Raw genomic sequence first — 16,046 nt, 5'->3', positions numbered from 1 at the left:
TGTTCCTGATTGTCCATGTTTCCCAAAGAGCGAGTTCCCCCCCCCCCCTTGTCGCTTTTGGAAGACACACTGTGTCCCAAGCAAAGCAGCAGTGCTGACTGCCCACACATGGCACACTCTGACCCGTGTGAGGGGTCATCTCAGTGTGGATTTTAATTGTAGTCCTCTGATGAAGAGTGACTTTGAGCATCTTTTCCTTTTTCTTGTATTCAATATAATTTATTGTCAAATTGGTTTCCATTCAACACCCAGTACTCATCCCCACACATCCTCTCCTCAATGACCATCACCCGCTTTCCCCTCTCCCCCACCCCCCATCAAGCCTCAGCTTTTTCTCAGTATTTAAGACTCTCTTACAGTAAGACTCCTTCCCTCTCTGTAAATTTTTTCCCCCTTTCCCCTCTCCCCTGGTCTAAGTTTCTCAGCATCCAAATACGAATGAAAACATATTGTATCTGTCTTTGTCTTATTTCACTTGGCAGAACACCATCCAGTTCCATCCACTTTGCTACAAATTTCATTTTTATTGCCACGTATTAGTCAATTATGTTTGTAAACGACCATTTCTTCATCCATTCATCAGTTGAAGGCTATTTAGGTTCTTTCCATCATTTGTCTACTGTTGAAAATGCTGCTATAAACATTGGTGTGCCAGTCCCTTATGCACCAGCACTCCTGAGTCCCCTGTATTCTAGCAGTGCTTTTGCTGAGTCATAGGGTACATTTATTTTTAATTTTGTGAGGAATCTCCACAGTTTTCCAGAGAACCTTCACCAGTTTTCTTTCCCACCAACAATGCAAAAGGTTTCTTGTTTCTCCCCATCCTCTTCAGCATCTATAGTATCCTGATTTTTTCATTTCCCCCAGTCTGATGGGAAGTGCAATCTCTGTGTGGTTTTGATTTGTATTTCCGTGAAGAGTAGTGGTGTTGAGAGCAAGATGAGGAGCCTCTTGTCAGGTGTCTCTTGGCGATCTGTAGGTCTTCTTTAGAAGAGTGCCTATTCATATCTTCTGCCCAATTCATGACTGGATTGTTTTCAGATGTGGAGTTTGGTGAGTTCTTTATAGGTTTTTGGATAGTAGCCCTTGTCTGATAAGTCATTTGCAAATACACCCATTTCATCTGTTGCCTTTTTTGTGTTTATTGTTTTCTTTGGAGTGCAGAAGGTTTTTATCTTTATGAGGTCCGTATAGTTCATTTTTGCTTTTAATTCTCTTACCTTTGGAGATGTGTCATGTAAGAAATTGCCGCAGATGAGGTAAGAGAGGGTCTGTCTTTTCTCTTCTAGAGTTTTTACAGATTCCTGACTCACATTCAGGTCTTTATCCTTTTTAAGTTTATTTTGAGATATCTCTAAGGAATTGGTCTAGCTTCTTTTTTCTACATGTTGTTACCAGTTCTCCCAACAACATTTGTTAAAGAATCTGTTTTTTTCCCATTGGATACTGTTTCCTGCTTTGTGGAAGATTAGTGAGCCATATATATTTGGGTCTGATTCTGGGTTCTATATTTTATTCCATTGGCCTGTGTGTCTGTGTGCCCATACCGTACTGTCTTAATTACAGGTTTGTAGCAGAAGCTAAATTCTGAGATTGTGATGCATCGTGTTTTGGTTTTAGACTTCAATAATACTTTGGATATTCGGGGTCCTTTGTGATTCCACATAAATGTTAGGATTGTTTGTTCTAGCTTTAAAATAATGCTGACACAATGTTGATGTGGATTGCAGTGAATATGCCGATTGCTTTGGGTAGTATTGACATTTTAACAATAATTATTCTTCTAATCCACGAACATGGAAGATTTTCCCATTTCTTTGTGTCTTCTTCAATTTCCTTCATAACCATTCTATAGTTTTCAGCATAATTTTTTTATATCTTTGGATAGGTGTCTTTGTTATTTAGATTATACGTATTTTATGGTGCTGGCGCAATTGTGAATGTGATCAATTTCTTGATATCTCTCTGTTTTTCATTATTCGTGTATGAAAATGCAACGGGTTTCTGTACATTGATTTTGTACCCTGCGACTTTGCTGAATTCATGTTTCAGTTCTAGGAGATTTTTGTTGCGGTCTGTGAGGTTTTCCATGTAGAGTATCATGTGGTCTCTGAAGAGTGAAAGTTCGACTTCATCTTTGCCATTTTGATGCCATTTATTTCATTTTGTTGTATGAATTCTGGTTTCGGGAATTCCAAAACTACGTTCAACAACAGTGGTGAGAGTGGACATCTTTGTCATGTTCCTGATCTCAGGAGGAAAACTTTCATTTTTTTCCCCAGGAGGATGATACTAGCTATGGGCTTTTATCATCAATGGCTTTTATCATGTGTACTTATGTATGTTCCTTCTATTCCAACTTTCGTGAAAGTGTTTATTAAGAAAGTTTGCTGTGTTTTGTCAAATGCTTTTTCTGCCTGTATTGACAGAATCATGTGGTTCTTGTTCTTTTAGTAATGTGATATATCATATTGATTGATTTGCAAATATTGAACCAGCCCTATAGCCCAGGAAGGAATCCCATTTGACCATGGTGAATATTGTCATATGCTGTGTGTTTGATTTGCCAGTATCTTCTTGAGAATTTTTGCATCCTTATTCATCAGGCATATTGTTCTGTAGTCTTTTTTTTCTTGGTCTCTGGTTTCGGAGTCAAGGTAAAGCTGTCTTCGTAGAATGAGTCTGGAAGTTTTCCTTTCATTTCTATTCTCTAGAACACATTGAGTAAGAAAAGTATTAACTCTGCTTTAGCTATCTGGTGGTGTTCCCCAAGGAAGAATGTGGTCCAGAAAATGAGGTAAAATGACTAGGACAACTCCCTGGAAAGATGATCGTCCCAGGAATAAGATACAGATAGATAAGAAACACAAAAGAGTGGGGCAAAGGAAAGCTTCTGTCGTCTACAGTGGGAACCCAAAAGCAAGATGCCCGAGTTCTTACTTCAGAAAGAGAGGGAAAGCTTCTGGAGTTCACTGTTTTCCCTTGCCATCCTGTCAGTGGATAGAGAAGACAGTGATTCCAAGGTAACAGGCTTGTGTTGCAGGCGAAAGTTCAAATGTTTAGAACAGGGCTGGGGTGCTGTAATTCTTGAAAGGTCTCTTTCTGTGCTAAGCAGGTCCTCGAGAATCCTGCCCATGGTGAACCAACTGCTCTTCAGAATGAAATCTTTAATGGCCAGGGAGGGAAACAAGTTGGCTAGCCATTATTTCTTATACCAGCCAACCAAACACCATGTACTCTCAGGAAGGCAATCCTTCCTTTGGGATCTCAGAAACTGCTCTTGTTTAGCACAGACCAGATTCAGAGCTGGTTAGGAGTGGCCAGCACACACTATGTGGGGGACAGCCTCATTGTCCTTGCCTGAGACCCAATACAGGGTTATCCCTATGGTCAGGATAATCAGAATGGCTAGAAACAGAGCAAAAGTGTTTCAGTTCACCACATTATGGAATCAAGCTGAGACGGAAATATCTACCTCCACATGCTTCTTATCCCAGAAGAGAGGATAGCTCCCTCCCAATATCGGTGACGCTGACTCCACATAGGCATTCCTCCTGGGCAATTTGAAATGCCCTGGGCTTAACTTTGTCCACAGAGTACAGAAAGTCAATTGTTGAGGGATCCTGTGGCCGAAGGGACCCCGCAGTGACAAGAATATAGCCTGACACTCCAGTTAAAAGTAGAAAAAATGGTTCTGAGACACTGTCCTGAGTGGACACCAGGGAGAACTTTTTTGGAAAAGAGCAACAGGATGGAGGATACAGAGAAGACCAAAGTTCTTTCTTACTTAACACGAGAGAATGCGATAGAGCAATGAATGAAGCAACGAACGAGCACAGTATCCTGACAGAATGGTTGCCTCAGGAGTAAGAACCATGTATGGGCTAGTACCAAGGGAGACTTCCTGCACTGTTTCTTCAGACAGGGGTGGAAATTTTCTGGCATTGGCTTTTGTTGCCCTGTCCTTTGAAGCCAGTAGTGACACCTAGTTACCAGCTTTTGGCTCAGGTATTTGGAGAGTGGCTCTGCTGTAGCAGTGCTTTAGTGGGCGGTGTCCGGCATGTGGCACATCCTGAAGAATATTGCCAATGGATGAAGAGTCTGTTCTGCATGGTGAAGGCATCTGTAGCCACCAATGGTTGGTGTTCTGTTGTCAAACTGATGAAGAGTGGCGGTGATGGTTGGGGTGGTCCATAGCCCAAGACAAAGAAAGATTTCCTTAAGACAACTTTCATAAAAAGAAGGTGATTTTATTAAATGATGGGGACAGAACCCACATGCAGGAAGAACTGCACTGGGGTCCTGAAGGGTAACTCATTATTACACACCATCAGGATGGCAGGGCATCAGGGATAGGGTAAGTCTCTAAGCAGTGTTGGAAGCAAGTTTTCAGCACCTTGAGGGGCTAAGTGTGGCTAGGGAAATGCCACTTAATAAAACCCAAGTCATGAGATCCATTGAATGTATATCGGGGGTGCTTAAGCTTGGAGTAAGACTGCCAGCTTATATCTTGGGCCATTTGAATTAATAGAAGTTGACCTGCAGGGCCCTCGTTGTTGGGATAATGTTACGCTAAGGTTGTCTTTTGACCCTAGCAAAGTGTCATCACCATCATTGAGCAGCTGAGCTTCTAGAAGGAGCTCACTCTGTCCGTTTCAGGGACTTGTCAGTGGGCTATAGGCAGTAAGGGAATTTCATTTGCATTTGCTGTATCACACCTTACCATGGCAAGTGCTTAAGCCCCTTTTCCCTCTACTTGGGTTGTCAAGAGTGTCCACAGAAAAACAATAATATCCCCCCCGGGGTGGGAAGAGGGGCTAGCTTGTGCTTTATCCCTCAGTCTGCCTTATGCTCCCTCATCATATCCTCACTGAATAACGTCAACCCTGAAACCTTGAAGACTGATGAAGGTAGAAGGTTTCATCTTCTGTAGCTTCGTTGTACTGGGTAGAGGCGTAAGTCGTCCTAACCTATATGGATCCTTATTGGTTTCTTAAGCAACATGTAAAAGAGTTACAAAAGGCAGGGGCAGCTGAATTCAAAGTGGGCTTTCTTGAGTAGAAAGTCTCATCGTTTGGCAAGTAATTGTAGTGATGGAGTCGGCACCAGGCAGATAGGCATGGGAGAACCCTGCAAAGCCTAGTTAGAAAAACAAGAGAGAAGCCCAAAGTCCTTTGGTAGTTGACAAACATGCTCAAGTCCAGGAGTGTAGCCAGTCACTAAAGGAAAGAGAGGCATTGTTTAAATCAGTTGAAGTATTCATGTCAGTCAGAAATCCAGAATTCTCTCGGTGGTAATCTAGAATGTATACACAATATTTTGTCAGATCAGATTCCAAACCCCGTGTCTACCAGTGCTGCCAGTGAGGTTTTTAGATGTGAGGTTTGAAGCATCCTCAGATGGAAGTGGGAACAGGCAGCAGGAATCCGATTGGTCTTTCCAGTTGGGAACTCAAATGTCTGCAGTGATCCTTCGAATGGCCCATCTGTAAGAAGGAAATGTTAGTATGAATTGAGAAAGGAAAGTGAAAAAGAAAGGTGGGACCACCCTAAGAGAGGTTTGAGGTCTCGTACAGGTTCCTCGGAATAATAAGGCACACTCGTTTGCCCACTGACTTCCTGTAAAGTGGGTAGAGGTTTTGTTTCGATACGGGAGCCCATGAAGATTGCCCCTCTAAATGATTGCAGTTGGAAGACATAATATTAAGGGCTTTTTAAGGGCTTTTTATTTCAGAGTTAAATCCCCTGTTGCATGAGATTCCATCCTTTGAATAAACCAGGTCTTGGGGGTTTATATGGGGTGAGTTTCGAGTAACTGTCAGATCAGGTGTAGGGAGGACATCGTTTGCATACTTAGAGATTTACAAATTAACTCAGCTACAAGTGAATACTAGAGCACTGTCCCTTGATAGGTATACAGTGAGAAAAGACTTTGCATACAGTTGTTGGGGAAACCCATCCCATTTTCAAGCTGTTTAAAGATTATACCCAGGGTGGGTCTTATTACTATGCCCACAGAACAACAAGGTTGTCCATACCTGTGGTACTGTGACAGGATCTCTCAAGGTTACTTCACGTGTAGTTTAGGCAAACATTTAAAGACACCTAGGATTTAACATCTGTAAATGTGCATTGCTGAAATGTAGATTTTCTCTCTAAAAACCCTCATTGCCCAAAAGTAGCCATCCAGACTAATTCATTTGCAAAACACCACTTGAAAAACTTGGCCTCATTTATTTCCATAAACTCTGCAAGAAGAGTCATTGATCCTAAGGATCTTTGAAAGTGTATTTTGCTGGAATCCCTTCTAAGGTATCTCCAGACTGAATTTTTATAGCCTATCCAGGCCAGAAAGTTTTCAAATTCTTGTATTTCTCCTAAAAGTGGTTTTTTTTGTGAGTTTCCTACAAGACCAAAAAGGTTTTGTGAGAGAAGAACAATACCCCAAGTGTTAAAGTCTCAGAAATAGTGTTAGAGATCTGATGAGACTTCAGGATGACGCAACTGACAGGGGCATTCGGTTCTTTCTGTGGCATATAACACTGTGATACAAAGAATATCAAGTGAAGACCTTAGAGCAGAACCAATTAAAACTTGAGCATTGCCTGTCTTTGAGCAGTTACAGCATTAACCCAAGCAAGAGAACCTAAGGTTTACCATTGACCACGCTTCTCCAAGCAACTTAGCATACATGCCACATAAAAAGGCCTAATTGGTCAAAAAGACTTCATTTACAATTGAATTCTTGGGAAAGTTCGTTCAAGCCTTAGGAAGTGATAGAGCACATCCTAGATAGAATTACAGATCATTTCCAATGTGAAACTTTAAATTATTGGGGCACTGGGGTGGCTCTGTTGGTTAGACGTCTGACTGCAGCTCGGGTCATAATCTCGTGGTTTGTGAATTCCAGGCCCACGTCACACTCCTGTGCTGACAGCTTGGAGCCTGGAGCCTGGTTCAGATTCTGTGCCTCCCTATCTGCCCTTCCCCTGCTCATGTTCTATCTCTCTGAATTTCAAAAATAAATGATAAAAAATAAAATTTAAGTTGATATTTAACCGAGATGGCAAGACGAGATTCCAAAGGCAAATAGGGAACATTTTATAGTTGTTAGCAAAACCTAACTCCTTTACCATTGAGAAGTTTTCAGTTTAAGTCATCAGACTTGACAAAGAACATATCCAAAGCTTTGCTTTTCCTGGCATACAAAAGACAAAGAAAAAAACAAAACAAAAAACTTCGTTTACATTTTCTTATGAAGAGCAGATCAACAATCCAAGAAAACTTTGTCTTTCCAAAACATAAGAAAACAGGATTTTAAACTTATATCAGTGTAGTAAAATCCGTAGACGGCAAACTTAGTCCATCTTTACCACCCATAAAATTCCTTTCCAAAGATTTCCCTTCATGAACCTGGTACAACTTTCCTTTGCCTTCAGGTTTTGTCCCAAGTCATTTCTTTCCAAACAACCCATTTAACCCAATTTTCTTTCTTTTATACCCTCAACAAAAAATGTATTGCCATTCTTTGTATCTTTCTTACAACCTCCTATTTTCCAACAAAACTGCTTTCCTTATTTCCATCAGTCTTAAGAACACTTAGCAGAATTTTAACTTTTAGAACCTTAGTCTCCAATGAAAACTTAATAAGCAGTTGAGAACTCTTTGCACCAGAATTCTTTAGATGGCTAATTCATGAGTCAGTTAAGCACAAAGCATGTTTTCAAATAGGTCCAAATAGCCTTAGTTCCTATGCATTAAGGAGTTCCTCTGCATAAGTTCCTGTGCATTAAAAGCACAGAGGCGACTGGGTGACTCAGTCGTTAAGTGTCCGACTGCGGCTCGGGTCACGATCTAGCCGTTCATGGGTTCAAGCCCTACGTCGGGCTCTGTGTTGACTGCTCAGAGCCTGGAGGCTGCTTCGGTTTTATGTCTCCTTCTCACTCTGCACCTCCCCCACTCACACTCTGTTTCTCTGTCTTTTCTCTCTTCAAAAAGGATAAACATAAAAAGTAGAAAAGAAAGAAGTTAAAAGACCACTTCTATGTCCAATAATGAAAGAATTCCCCTGCAATCTCTTTGGAAAGGACATAGATGTCCCATGAACGTCTTGTCATTCACCGTGTAAACTTAAAAGCACAAGTCTAAAATAGTCTCAGGTTTCCAAAGACTTTGAAAGTTATCTTCAGAATTACCCAAGTAATTAACCATTTAAGACAGTTGAAAGTAACCATTATTTCAAGTCCTCATTTGGTGACAAATTGCAATCGAGATCCATTGAGCATAGTTGACCTTTCATAAAGATTGATAGAATAAATTTTCACACTGAATGCTGATAACTCTAAAGACAAGTCTATCTTAATGAAACCAGCAAACTTCATTTAGCTGAAACACGGAATTGGTTCACCTACACCCACAGAAAAGACCTACACTCATTTGTTCCACCGTTCAGTTTTTACCAGAGATGTCAGTGGGCTCCAAGAACCTGAAGTGCGTGGTGCAAGGGAATGCTCTTTTTCCCTTGATATTTAGCGTGGGAAGAGGGGCCGATGGTGCCTAAGGCACTGAGGGTGGTAAGGGAACCAGTTCCATAGGCCCCACACAAGCTGGTGCAGAAACAGGAGGAAGGGGATGGGAAAGGCAGAAGATTTGGGGTGCCAGCAGAAGGCAGAGAAGGAAAATTTCCCGGGTCTAATCTTGTCAGCTGGGACAGAAGAGCTGACACCATGTCTTTTGTTCCACCAAAGTGGAATAAGGCAGTTCAAGTCAGGCCGGAAAAGACAGGGAATTTCCCCGAAATTAGTGGATTTTCAGCAGCTGCCTGGGAAATTTCCTTAAAAGTCTCCATCTTGAGGTAACCTGAGCACAGTTGTCTCCAGTTATAGCCCCTAACTCACGAAAGGAATGAGGGAGAGGCCCTCATATCTATCATGCAGAGAGGAAGCGTCCGTGTTACCCTTTCAAGGATTGCCTCTCTTACCTTCAGTGACTGAGTTCTGAGTTCTCTCAGGAGGAGGCCTATTTAGACAAATTTCATCCAACATATCAAGGGGGAGCTCACTTGCTTAGCTACTGACCAAACACATTCTGCAAGAAGCCCCTGTGTCCCATTAGCCACCAAGGGCTGGACCTAGGGCAACAGCCGTCCATTTGCCCTGTTTAGTAAAGCCATGCAGTGTTACAGGATCAGTCCTTTCCACATTTTGCAAACCCAACTGTTTCCAGTGGGTTCAAAAGGCATCCTAAGGGAGAATCCTTGCGGACCAAAGAGGAACCCCCATGTTCCACCTCGAGAGAAAAGGGGAGAGAGAAGGTCCATTACCCTTAGAATCCATCCCGACTCCCCAGTAGCATCCCCCACACAGAATATGTCAGGGGTTCCCGAAGTGTCAAAGCGACCCGAGACATCCCTTGAACAAAATCACTATGACTGCCAACCAGGTGGCGAAGGGCTCCTGAAGGAGGGATGCTAGCCTCCCCACCCCCCACCGGCTTCCCCATTGCATTCTAGACAACAGATGGGTGCCTGACTTACAGACCCGCGTCTCCTTTGCTGAGAAGGCAGAGAAGTAACTGCCATTTTCAACCCATGGAAATACTAGAAGAGTTTGACAAGGGGAAATGACCCAATTTTAAGTAGTAGTTAATAGAGGACATTGAGGGAAAACAGAAAAGAGAGAAATCCATCATGATATAAGTGACATTCTGACCCGCGTAGTCTTCACAGCGAACCTCCCTAGGAAATGGCGCCCTGTTGGGTTTTAATTCAGTCAGGTACTGGTTTCGGTCAGCTCTCAGTGGAGATCTGGCATGCAGAAGAGGCTACCCCAGAGATATGGAGGGGGTCACATTAGATCAGTGAGGAGGAATCCTCACACACGGGAGTCTTAAGATTGGCAGACATGGTAGTCACTTAAGTGGCTGTCCACTGCCCAAGACAGACAACTTTAGACACGGAAAGGAATAAAGAGAGGGCGTCAAGTTTCTGCATCTCACTGCCATTCTGGCCAAGGTCCTAACTTCCAACCAAAAGGCAGGCTTTCTCCTCCCCGTAGAGTCGCCGCAGCCTAGAGGATTGCAGCCAGAGCAATCCCCGCAAAAGTGTTCCCTATATAAGACCCTACTTCTCAAAAATCCTCTGAAATGAGAGTAAATGAAAGAGAAAACATACCAAATTGACACTGAAGCACAGAGTCAAGGTGAGAAGATTCGAAGCCCCACATTCGGACACCAAAATGCTGATATTTGGGGATGATGGTGGACTGGTCCACAGCTGATGACCAACACAGAATTCTGGAAGACGTCTTTGGTGAAAAAGGTGGCTTTCTTAATGCCTGGAAGAGCTGTGCTGGGGCCCTACAGCTAACTCATCATTATATTCCTTCAGGTTGGCAGGAGGTCAGGGATAGAATAAGAAATTTTGGAAGCAAGGTTTCCTGCACCTTCAGGGCATAACTCTTGGGAAACACTATTAACCCTTAATGAAACGTGTCATGAGACCCTTTAGATGTAGATCAGGGACCGTAAGTTGGATCCCGTGTCCCAAGTTGATTGCCCGTGTATATCGGGGAAACTGAGGGAAAGGAAGTGGACTTACAAGGTCCTGGATGTTGGGGTAATGTTAGGCTACAGTTCTCTTTTGCCCCCATCAAAGTGCCATTATCTAGGCAGCTGAGCTCTTGGAGGTCACTGTGCTGGTTTCAAGGTGTTGTCAAAGGCCTAAAGGCATAAGGAATTTAATTTTTCCCGTGCCTTTGTTTCCGACATTAGCACGGCAAGGGCTTAAGCCCCTGTTCTTGGGTAGCAGGGGTGTCCAAGGGATATTCCTCAGATCCCCCATGGGGTGGCAGGGGGCGGCTAACTTGCGGTTTACTCTCAGTCGGGCTCATGCTCCATAACTCTTACCATGCCAACTGCCGCCTTTTAAGCACCAAGTGATAAGTGAAAGGGGGTCAATGGATCTTTTTGTAAATCAGCAAATGGTTGCTTTCAGGTAGCATGGTAGCAGAATGGGAGCTCTCCACCATTCCCTGGGTTTACACTGAGTTATGGACAAGCCCAATGTGCCTGGTGGGAACCAATAAAGACAGAAAATCAGCAAGTGTTGGGGTGCCTGGGTAGCTCAGTGGGTTAAGCGGCTGACTCTTGATTTCGGGTCAGGTCATGATCTCAAGGTCATGAATTGAAGCCCTGCATCTGGCTTTGAACTCATGGCATGAAGCCTGCTTTGGATCCTCTCACCCTCTTTCTGCCCCAACCTTGATCAATATCTTAGGAAATTACAAGACAGAGGCAATGTTAACAGTCTAATCTCCAGAAAACTACTCAATTTCCTGATGGGCCTGTATCACTCACCTCTCCATAGTGATGGGGGGGGGGGAATAAAGGCAAGAAGGAAATGTCAGATCAAATAGGATTACCTAGGGTGCCTTGGTGGCTCAGTGGGTTAAACTTCCGACTTTGGCCCAGCTCATGATCTCAGGGTTCCTGAGTTCCAGCCCCATGTCGGGTTCTGTGCTAACACCTCAGAGCCTGAAGACTGCTTCGCATGCTGTCGCTCTCTCTCTCTGTGTCCCTCCCAGACTCATTCTCTCCTCCTCTCTGTCTCTCTCCCAAAAAGGAAATAAACATTCAAAACATTAAATTTGAATTTTTTTGTAATCTGTAGTAGTTGACCATTATTTGAAGCTGGCAGAGGAAAATTGTTCTCCAAGATCTTCCTATCTTAATTGCTTTCCTAGAGGGAGAAATTACCTTAGTTTGACAAAAGCTCGGCTTCCATTGATCTGTGAGTCTTTAGCTGATGAATGTCTCCTTGGAAACTTGCCTTTAGACTTTACCTTCCCCAAACCCCTAGGGTATAACCAGACTTCATAAGCCCAGTGCAGGCAGCTCTTCCTGCCCACAGGTCCTATTCCACTGCTTTAATAAAATCACCTCTGTGCACCAAAGAAGTCTTCAAGAATGCTTCTCCGGGACGTCAGCTCTTAACCACACAAACCACACCATCACCCCGCAAAATTTTATCACGCTATACCTGAGATCCCTTCTGCAAGCTCTGTACATTCTTACCTCAGGTCAAGAAGTCTTTTGGCCTTCACCTGTCTTCCAGCTCTTTCCTTCAATGTATAAAGGCAGGGGTAATTAGGTGATGGTGTTGCCTCGGAGCTAACACTTACATGAGTGGAACCGGGCTCTGGTCTTGTCCACTTTGATCCTTTTCTTGGCCGACCAGCTCTGAGATTGCAATGTGCAAAGGCAACACTTCAGCTATTAGGAGTGCAGGCATTTCAGGCAGCAGGGGGAAGGTGTCAGCAAGGTGACCATTGGCATGCCTACCACAGCCTACCAAGCACCAGGTTCTCAATAAGATGATAATGCTCCCTCAGTGATATTAGAAAGAGATTTGTCCAGGTGGGACAAAGGTGTGGGAGCTTGCTGCCAACTGCTGGGATATTGCTGTCTGGGTGGCAGCTGCATTGCTCCTGACTCCTTCCTGCTGATATATTCATTTTGCCCTAGAAGGAAGGCAGGCTGCTTTTCACCCGGCCTTCTGTCCGCAGGCAAACCTCTTGTGCTCAATGCTTTCCAACGCACTGGGGTACCTGCTTCCTGTTGCCGGTGTAAGTTTTCCAGGGAAGCCCATGAAGCACTAATTTTCCAAGCTTTCCCACATCCAGGGAACCTGATATAAAAAAGTTGACAATTAAAAGTCAGAAGGGTGGCTTCCAGACTCCTGCTACCAAACACCACAAGGAAGAACTTGCCAATAAATAAAAATGATGATTATGATGATAATCATAACCACAATAATAACAAGTGAGAAGAAAAACACTAAGTGCCTAAGTTTTTCACCTCAGATGAGAATGGAATGAAACTGGGACTGCGAACATGAGCACCATTTCTCAGGCAAGCTATTTGTCCTGAGAGTAAGAAGGAAAAACTGTGGGGTTGGGATGTAAGGAAGCACTAGTCACAAGAGCACTGCATCCTGAGCTAAGTAGGGCAGGAAGTCTTCTGGCTCTGGCCATCCACTTACAACCAGTGGGCAAAGGCACTCGCGACCTATCTCAATGTTGGCTTCTTTGTGCTGGCTGGCAGCCATGTCTGTGGAATTGGGTTCTGGTCCCCGTGTCCTTGAATGGACTGTCTGCCATACCACCTGGGGTAAACAATGCTCATGCTCCAACACTGGACTTCTCACCATGTGGTTACCTCACAGCGACCTGTGGGACAGGGTCACAACAGCCCGCAGGCTAACAAGCACACAGGTCTCAGGGAGGGCAATGTTTCCTTGGGAATCGCCATGTGTTAGCTGCTTGTGAATGCTGGGCACTCTCTGAGTAACAGTCACATGATTACTGACTCTGACCTCTGATCTCCAACTTCCCATTCACAGGAGTGAAGATGGCTCCCTCCCAGTAACACTTGCCCCATTTCAGAAGACTTTTTGCCTTCTCTTGCCAAGAGAGGTGTCACAGGTGAGCCCGTGCAGAACCCATTGTCCGCGCTCCCCTGTATCTAAGGCAACGTCGCAGGACTCCACAATTAAAATCGTAGAGACATATTTCCAGGCTAAGAATCTCAATCATTCACTGGAATACTTGTTTAGAAAGGGATCAAGGGAGTCAGAAGGGATGCAGTTGGGTCCAAACCCTGTCCCAGATAATGGAATAATCTGTGAATGAAGTGACTGGCACGATTCCCCAGGGAAGCCTGGGGTCCTATGACTATGGAAAACCTGTGGGGGTATAGAGCAAAGAACATATTTTAGCTACACTTGGGAGCCTGAATGTAGCAAAAGAAACCCTACATCTCACATCAGTGTCAGGGGTTGGGCACTTGCCAGCTTTGCAGCTTTTCCTATCCTTGGGTAAAAGCAGTGGTGATCTGGAGGGCAGAGTCACAATAGGAGTTGATACCCCAGTCTGTAGGACTGGGTTTGTTTCTATTTAGTTTTTTGAGTCATTTCTTTGACGTTCACCTGCTGGCGAAACAACTGGGCATGCATGATCCCTGAGAGTCTCCGAAGGCAGCATTTTAAAGCAGTCTATGGCAGGGCAAAGAACTCAGTAATAGTCCCCGCACAACAAGAGACTTCAACACCCCACTTTTTGAGGAGGACATGTTTTCATTGATATCGGAAATTAGTTGTTCGGAGGGTTGAAAACAACCTTCATGTGTGCTCACTGGGAGTTAATCTGCCCTATCTGTAATGAGGAAGAATGAAATCAAGTCATTGGCAGCAATGTAGATGGAACGGGAAGGTTGTATGCTGAGCGACATAAGTCTGTCAGAGAAGGATAGGTATATGTTTTCACTCACATGTGCTTCTTGAGAAGCTTAAGAGAAGAATGTGGGGGAAGGGAAGGGGACAAAGAGTTACAGAGAGGGTTGGAGGCAAACCATAAGAGACTCTTAAATAGAGACAACAAATGGAGTGTTAATGGGTGGTGGGGGGAGAGAAAATGGGTGATGGCCATTGAAAAGGGCAGTTGGAATAAGTACTGGGTGTTTTAAGAAGCCAATTTATCAATAAACTATGAAAAAAAGAATAATTTTTTTTCAGCCCTATGTGATTTTTTTCTTTACTTCTGAATGTGGCCTTAAATGCCCCATCTCTATCAGTTTTGCCACAGCAGTGAGACCAACTGTCTCCCAATATCACCTGCCCATTCCCACAGGCAAGCCTCTTATGCTTCACACACATTCATGTCCCCAGTACCTCCTTTTCCCAAGGTATATCTGGAAGACACCAGAACACCAGTTCCTCAAGCGATTCCAAATTGATGGGAACATGGCAAGACTCCACCAATAAAACTGGAGACAAAGGTTGCCCGACTCCAGCACAGAATGTCTCCCAATGAACACACAGTGAGGATAAGTGAAAGGAAACTGAAAGATACACTGAGGGCTAAGGCTCTTCATCTAAGATGAGAACAGAAAGAAGCTGGAGCTGTTACTAGCACAACTCCCTGGGCAAGTCTGGGTTCCAAGGAGTGAAAAAGACTTGTTGGCATGAAGAGAAATGGAACACCCACTAACTATACCAGGGAGTTCCGTGAGCAACGTCATGCACCCCAACGTCAATATGGTCAGCAAAGTGTCAAGCTCTGGCCACGTTTCAAGCCATTCCCATCTGTGGATATAAAGGCCCTTGTGACTCACAGGTAGGCTCTTGCTCCTGGCCAATCTTCAGGTTCAGGCTCTGGTATTTTAGTCTTGGCGTATTGTGCCCCAACCTTCTCAGTGAATGAACTTTACACGCACGAACCCTGTCTCAGGGGGTAGGTAGCTCAGGCTTTCCTGAAAAGGGTAGGTAGAGAACAGGGCAATGGTCCCATTTTGAATAAAGTGAAACAAATTCTCAATGCAAAGATCTATTGTAAGTTCTGACCGAAGCCAATGTTTTTGGTAGGTGTTTCAGAATAAACATTTCCTTTCTACAAGGAGTCACCCATGGCCTTGGGCCTCATTTCACTGTGCAAAACTTGTCTTGCCAAAGTATTTGCTCTGCTTCAGTATCTTCAGAGAAGTCTTTTGAAAGACAAAATTCCCACAAATTAAAGAAAACCCATCTTCTGGAGGAGCTTTCTCGTTCTTCCTGACAAGTTAACGAGAGAAAGGTCCGGTCTTACATAATTATAGACTCTTGTCTTAGGGCTCACTACATAGGGCATTCTGAGGTGGGCACAACGGCCAGCACAGAGGTTCGGAGAGCATGCCTGATGCCAGAGGAGTTATTTTTGCAAGTGTATGGTTATTCTACAAAAACACTCTCACTCTTGAAAAATAATTCAACCTGGAAAATTTAGACAAGAGATTTTTTTGTTAAAGGACTTTTAGGGACTCCGAGGTGGCTCAGTCAGTTAAGGTTTCACCTTCGGCCTAGGTTATAATCTCATAGCTCATGGGTTCAAGCCCCGCCTCGGGCTCTGTGTTGACAGCTCAGAACCTCGAGTACGTTTTGGATTCTGTGTGTCCCTCCCTCCTTCTCTGGCCTCCCCTGATCATGCTCTCGCTCGGTCGCTCCCTCTCTCAAAAATA

General features: G+C 44.0%; 2 long non-coding RNA genes across 2 annotated transcripts in view; one reads left to right on the top strand and one right to left on the bottom strand.

Moving 5' to 3' along the window:
* The window catches only part of LOC122231809, a 49,131-nt gene that overhangs the window by 696 nt on the left and 32,389 nt on the right, over positions 1-16,046 (top strand). The window contains exon 2 of the long non-coding RNA XR_006209058.1: positions 13,399-13,480. This is a non-coding gene — a long non-coding RNA (uncharacterized LOC122231809). The remainder of the gene's footprint in view (positions 1-13,398; positions 13,481-16,046) is intronic.
* LOC122231808 lies at positions 4,188-15,335 on the bottom strand. Its single transcript, XR_006209057.1, has 3 exons — positions 15,168-15,335; positions 12,072-12,684; positions 4,188-5,485 (listed from the first exon to the last, which is right to left on the bottom strand). It is a non-coding gene; the product is annotated as an uncharacterized LOC122231808 (long non-coding RNA).

The sequence above is a fragment of the Panthera tigris genome, chromosome D2 (genome assembly GCF_018350195.1).
Source record: "Panthera tigris isolate Pti1 chromosome D2, P.tigris_Pti1_mat1.1, whole genome shotgun sequence".
In the NCBI taxonomy this organism is placed as follows: Eukaryota; Metazoa; Chordata; class Mammalia; order Carnivora; family Felidae; genus Panthera; species Panthera tigris.
This window is presented reverse-complemented; position numbering and strand designations above follow the sequence as displayed.